Genomic DNA, 6,217 nt, shown 5'->3' with positions numbered 1-6,217 from the left:
GGCACAGCCTGGCGYCTCCCTGGTCCCCTTTCCCAGGTTTGAAGGATGCGGGCTCGCTTGGGCTGCAGCTGAGGACCAGGAGCCGGGGTCTCCCCTGCCCTGCTGGGCCAAGGACGAGTCCTTGTTGGGGATGTTGGTGGTGCTGAGCTCTGCTGGAGGCCTCTGCGAGGGCAGCCCGGAGCTGTTTTGGGTGTTTTTGTTCCCCCTCCCAGCGCCGGCGGAGGCCCAGAGCCTGTGCTCCGTGCCAGCAGTGCACAAGGAGATCTCCATAGAAGGCAAACGCTCTCGGTGGCTGGAGCATCGCCCTGCACCCGCCCAGCTCCTGCCCCGCTGCCTGGGCTGCCCCAAGCGTTCCTGGCCCTATCGGTACCTGCTCCGGCAGCTGTGGGGCCGGTGCTGCGGGGCAGGGGGTGCCGATCCCGGTGGGAATGGCCGTGCGGGGGCCGGGGGCTCTCCCTGCTGTGGCCCGGCTCGCTGACCCCTGCGCTGCGCCCTCCCACGCAGCTTCCCACCCCGGGGATCAGTGTTTGCATCCCTCCCCAGGGCTGCGAGGGCAGTGCTGAGCGAAAGCAAGGAAAAAAAAACTAGAAAAAGCAAAAGACAGGTCTAAAAATAGCCCAGCTGGCCACTGTGCCTGGGAATGGAGCGGAGCGAGCGCTGCTGCTCCGGGAAGTGACTCGCTGTGGGGCCGTGGGTTGCCCGCCCCAGAGCAGGGCTGCCAGCCCCTTCCCGTGGGATTCCCCCCGCTCACCGCCCAGGCCTCTGCCCCAATCCCCTGCCCCAATCCCAGCTCCAGCGGGCTGGTTCTTCCCTGCTGAGTCTGTCCGCATCTCGCAGCTCTGCTCACCTGAGCGGAAACACTGYGGAGAGCAGCGGGGCCCGTTGATGGGAGCGTTCAAAGCTTTAAATTATAGAGCAGACTTTTTCCTGGTTTGTTTGGGGTTTTTTTAAAGAAAAAAAAAAGCCTTTAGCACATGCATTAACATGGCCAGGCCATGAATAATTGACGTGCAGCTCTATTAAGCTTTTAGAGTGGGACCCGCTCGCCTCGGAGCTAAAGTAGGTCACGTCTGCTCTGAGGGTCCCCAGGCGTCCCTTCCCCGGCTGGAGTGGGGCTGGTGCAGGCGTGTGGACACGCGTGTGCCCCGCCCCGACTGCTCCCGCTGGGGTCCCACTCTGGGAGGTGATCTGAGGACAGGGAATGTCCCCAAAATATCCCCATCCCCAGACAGGGTGAAGCTCTGTGAGCAGGGAAGCTCTGGGTGGGGCACGAGCTGTTGGCACCACCAGGGAAAGGGTACAGGTTGTGGCACCTTTGGTCCTCGTGCTGCCTGGGCCTGTCAGCCAACKTCCAAAGGACAAATCTACCAGGGAACAGAGACGGTGACACTGAGGCTAGGAAAAATATAGGGGAAAAAGGCTGCTCTTTCACGCTTTCATTTTACCCTTTACTGGAAACTCCTCCTGGTTTGCCTTGTTTTGAAAGTAGGGAAAACAGATAAACCTTGGAGCTTTTGGCCTGTTCTCTCCTGCTGTGCTCTGCAACCATCCCCTTTCCTGTCCTCTCTTGGGCTGAAGCCAGTCACGACGAGATCATTTCGTCAAGATTGTTTGTCCATCAGGCAGAGAATGGTGGCCACAACCGTGAGGAAATGTCTCAGAGAGCCCCAGCTCCATCCTGCAGCAGGATTTAGCAACTACTGCTCCCTGCTGATTGCCATGAATCATTGAATCACAGAATTATTTAGGCTGGAAAAGCCCTSTGAGATTGTTGAGTTTATCCATTCYCCAGCACTGCCAGGTCCACCACTAAACCCCGTTCCCAGGTGCCACGTCTTTGAACAGTTCCAGGGATGGAGACTCCACCACTGTTTGGCAGCCCCTTCCARTGCCTGACCACCCTTTCAGGGAACAGATTTTCCCCAACACTCAACATAAACCTACCCTGGCACAACCTGGGACCTTTTCCTCTCATCCTCCACAGAGCCTGAACCTCACMTGAAGGGGAGTCCCTGARCCTYSTTTTCTCCAGGCTGAGCCTCTCCAGCTCCCTCSTGGTGCTCCAGACCCTTCCCCAGCTCTGTTCTCTTCCCYGGACCTGCTCCAGCCCCTCARTGTCACGAGGGRCCCAAWACTRAGCACAGGATTTGAGCTGKGGCRAGAAGCTGCAGCTCATGCAGCGTTACTGGGATTCCCCTGGCACATACACATTGTCCACCCCCGTGAGGGTCAGGAGCAGCTCTGCTGTGCRCAGGGAGTGTCTGTGGAACCCCAGYCCCTGTCACATGGCCAGATCAAATGAGTGGCCAAGCTGTGTAATGATGGGTTAGGTCCATGGCAGATTGGCTTGGCAGGCTCAGCCAGGCCTGAAATGTCTCCATGAGGGCAGAAGGAGGCAGGGAATGATGGACACCGAGAAGGGAGGAGACGATGTTCCAGCTGCCTCACAATTCCTTATTGCACAGTGCCCCCTCTCAGGAGTTTTGCTTGGATATCACCACACCCTCACAGCTCCAAAAACACCTCTGCTTTCACCCTGCCAAACACCCACTTGTTGAAGTAGAGACTTGGAAGTGTCATCCCGATCCCCCATGGAGACACAGGTGACAAACAATGGATGGCACAGGGATCGTGTAACAAAATACAGCCCGAAAAGAACTGTTAGGGAAAGGTGAGAGGTGCCAGGTCCCACYCCCGAAGTGATGGATGTCATTCCAGAGGGGCCTTGGGAGTCACGGCGCTGATGTGATGGGATCCGAAGGGTTATTACTTACAGGAGACACTTCCATCACGAATCGAAAATGCATGGGGTCGGCTCGGATTCTCAAAGAACAAAAGCTGCTCTGAACCGGTCAGGCTGTTATTGGGGCAGTGCGATGGGAAGGGCGCTCCCGGTCCCCGCTGTCGCTGTGCTCAGTTCAGCGGCACAGCCAGGAGATGGCATCCGAGACCGGAGCACAGGAAACCGGGACACCGCCAGCAGGAGCGCCGCAGCGGCTTGCTGTTCGGGACAGCGGAGAAAACACGCGGATTTTGTCATGGATGGTCTTCTCCTCCTTGGGATGGGGAGAGTGGAGACACTCAAGCAGAGAATCTCTGTATTAAGTTAATAGTGGAGAATATATTTTATTTTTCTAGTCAGCTACATGCTTTATTGACAAAAATATACTGAATTTGAGCTGGGACAGTATGGGGTGGGGTGGTGGTGCTGCTTCACAGTCCAGCCTTGCTGCGGKGGGACTGTCACCTCAGGCCAGTCCTGGCTTGCTCCAGCTGAGCCTGGGAACCCCCYGAGGCCGGAGCGGTCCCTCCTCTGGGTGCCTCTCCCATGCATAGCTCCCGGTATTACTCATGTAACTCGAAAAGAAGCAGAAATGCGACACCTTCTGCGATGACACAGCCATGACACACTGGGCTCTTCACCTGCAGGGCGGTGGGAGCCACCCTGGGACGGGCAGGAGCGGCCGGGACAGACGGCAGATGGCACTGGAAGGTTGGCCCGGGACACATCCCCCTGCAGGCATGGAGCACAGGATGATGCTGCTGCTGCTGCTGCGCTTGCAGGAGCCAGCCCGGTGCAGGCAGGAAACCGAGAAGAATCAACTGCAGCAAGGCCCGGGACAGGGGATCACCACCTCCTGTGAAAAACCTGGAACAGTCTCAAATACATCCAAAATATCCTGCTCCCTTGGTCTGCGGCACTCARATCAGGGGGAATCCCAGCTTTTCCTCTGGGATGAGGATGGGTTGGACAGGGTGATTGTCCTGCTGTGGGAGCCCAGAGCTCTGCCGAGGGACACGGACTGAGCCACGGGAGCCACTGCTGGCCAAAGTCAGCAGCCTCCAGTGCCACTTCTGTGTGCTGCGCTCGGAGGGGTCCCGGTGGGGTGAGAAACACCTGATAACACCTCCTGCATCACAAAAACCTCCTGTGGCTTCTCCTGCACTCCTGCCAGACCTGCAGCTGCTTCTCTGCTTCCCAAATCCCATATGGGTGTAAGGAGGAACTGTGGGGAAGGGTCTGGAGCATCAGGAGGGGCCGAGGGAGCTGGGRAGGCTCAGCCTGGAGCAAAGGAGGCTCYGGGGGGATCCTGTCACACCCCACAGCCKGGTGGGGGTCAGGCTCTRCTCCCGGGGAACAAGGYCAGAATGAGAAGAAATGGCCTCAAGRCACACCARGRGAGGCTTAGATTGGATATTAGGGACAAATTCTTCATTGAAAGGATGGTCRAGCAYAGGAACAGGATGCCCAGGGAAGTGGCTGGTGTCACCATCCCTGGAAACGTTCAAGAGGTGTGTGGATGTGGCACTTGGGGACAAGGTTTGGTGGTGAACTCAGCAGTGCTGGGAGAACAGTTGGACTTGATGATCTCAGAGGCCTTTCCCAACCTAAGTGATTCTTAAATGATTCCTAAGTGATTCCTAAATGATTCCTAAGTGATTCCTAAATAATTCCTAAGTGATTCCTAAATGATTCCTAAATTATTCCTAAATGATTCCTAAATGATTGTGTGATCCTGTTCCAGCCTTGCCTTTGTGCCCCGAGCACATTATAATGCTGACAATGGCCAAACAGGGTAAAATTTGATAAAAGCTTAATTAAATACTCTTATTTTAGGTTGCTCCTCTGGTGTAGCACTTAGATGTGGTCTGRCAATCAGTAAGAAAATACAGCTTTTTCCATGGAAGTTGCCACTTACAGGTAGTTGCCTCTTTAGGGGCACTTTTTGGGAACTGGAGAGAAATATTGTTCATGTGGATCATCCCGGCTGTGCCACTGTCCTCCTGAAATGCAGTAACTGGATTTCAACACCTTAAAATGACCCTTTCTTGGCTTGAACTGAACCCTCTGATGTGGACCCATTTCCTTACTATTTACCAAAATAGGTTTACCTGGAAATCCAAGGGACCACTGTGCCTGTTGTCTTGGTTTCTTAAAAAAACAAACAAAAAATAATAAAAGGGCCAATTCTGAAAAATTTGTTCTTGCCACAGATCCAGAAATTCCAGGATATTAGAATTTAATGAAGGCTAAAAATCCTTTCTTATCATTTAACTGTTTAATGTTATAATTTTTCATTTCTGATGGAGAGGGCCTGTGGTTGGGGGCAATTTCTGTGGGAAAGGGGAAGAGTTCCAGTTGGATACAAGGGAAAAAAATCACAGTGAGAGCAGTGGAGTGACTGGATAGAGTATGGAGCAGTGGTGAGGGGGTATCCTCATCCTTGGAGACCTCCAGAATTCCCTCCCCCTCAAACTTTCCCTGGGTCTTGCAATTTAGGGGACATTGCATGGGAGAGGGGATTACTCTGGCCAAGCTGCTCTCTCAGGCCACAGTCACTAGTCATTTATCACTCAATAAATGAGGATGAAGAGATTGTTTTGCTTAAAAAAATTCTAGCTTGAATGAAAAATATCTGTTGTTTTAAAGATTAAATATATGACACTGAATGCAGACATCTAAACATTTCTGGAGTGTTCAAATACTTCTTGGTGTTCTCTTCATGCCCACCCTTAAAAAAAAAGCGCACAAAACAAAACTGGTAGGGGACAACTTCTTTTTAATCTTTGTGATCTTAAAGGTTAAAGATTATTACAGACACACAAATCCCAAGCCACTAAGTAAACCTTGGGTTTCTAAAGAAAATATTTTGTGGTGAAGAGAAAGGTGATCTCCCAGGAGTGTGTGTTTGTGTATGGTTCAGAGCAAAGCTGCCATACACGGAAGGTTCTTGAAATGGAAAGTGGAAGCAAACCCTGGTAACACTCACTGAAAAAACAAAAGGTTTTATCATGTTTTTCTCAGTGCAAATAAACAGAATTATCGATTTTTCCTTTCTGGGCAGTTTTAGGCATGTATGTCAGACCTTGCAGCTCCAAGGATGGAGAGAGACTGATCAAAGCCATTGTCAGGATGAGAAGGGTGAGAGTTGGGCCGTGATGTTCAGGGTAAAAACATCCCACCAGCACCCCTCCAAACTGTGTGCAGTGGACTTTGGAAAATAGTATTTTTGTAACTACTTCCATTAAAATTAATGTCTTTTTCTTCCAGCATAGCCTCGTCTGTATGAGGAAGGACGCAAGGCAGTGTTTTGGGACAGTCCCAGAAGAAAAGGCAAGAGGTGGAGCATGCTAGGAGCAGTGAGGAACARCATCTCCAGAGCCTGTGATGAAGGAGAGATGCAAAGAGAGGAGACATCTCCTCCCTGAGATAAAG

The sequence above is a fragment of the Malurus melanocephalus genome, unplaced genomic scaffold (genome assembly GCF_030028575.1).
Source record: "Malurus melanocephalus ecotype Western Australia unplaced genomic scaffold, MMel_1.1 scaffold_457, whole genome shotgun sequence".
Taxonomy (NCBI): Eukaryota; Metazoa; Chordata; class Aves; order Passeriformes; family Maluridae; genus Malurus; species Malurus melanocephalus.
Note: the sequence above shows the minus strand (reverse complement) of the source record.